The sequence below is a fragment of the Penaeus monodon genome, chromosome 33 (assembly GCF_015228065.2).
Source record: "Penaeus monodon isolate SGIC_2016 chromosome 33, NSTDA_Pmon_1, whole genome shotgun sequence".
NCBI lineage: Eukaryota > Metazoa > Arthropoda > Malacostraca > Decapoda > Penaeidae > Penaeus > Penaeus monodon.
The window spans coordinates 6,420,135-6,420,746 of NC_051418.1; positions in this window are offsets into that span (position 1 = coordinate 6,420,135).

The window sequence follows — 612 nt, forward strand, 5'->3', positions numbered from 1 at the left end:
GAACGCGGACAAATGTCAACTCCGGTGAAGAGCAATATGCCAATCTGAAAACAGCCCGTTACGCTTATGAAGGCATACTTAATTTTAGAAGTACTTGGGCGCCAGCGAACAAATCGAGGCCGTTTTTAAGACAAATTGTAATAGTCTGTGAGATTCTGGCGGTCGTCTGCTCAAGTTTAAGTGAGAATGTTAATGTTGAAAATATTAATAAGTGTCCCGCGAAGTGCAGGAGCTTAGCACCTAGAACAAATATGCAAATTTACGAACATTTAGCAGTTTAGGAATCCTTTTTTTTTTTTTATCGAGTGAGCTCAGCTGTTTGGCCAATGGTATGTGTGAACGTTATCCACGATAGGAAAGGCAAATAGAATCACTGGTGGATTTTCATTTACAAAGAACCAGTGGAATCAGCATATCTGTATTCATTTTTGTATTTACATATTTTTTTTTCATCTCCTATTTACCGCTCTATAAAGCAAGTGAACATCTGTATTTCTATAAGCCCTTCCCCGCCTCGCTTTCCCTAACGCCCAGAGGCCATTCGCGCCCAATAAAGCGAGCCAAACTTCACGACGACAACCCGCAGCAAATCCGGCATCCGTCGCGGCCAGG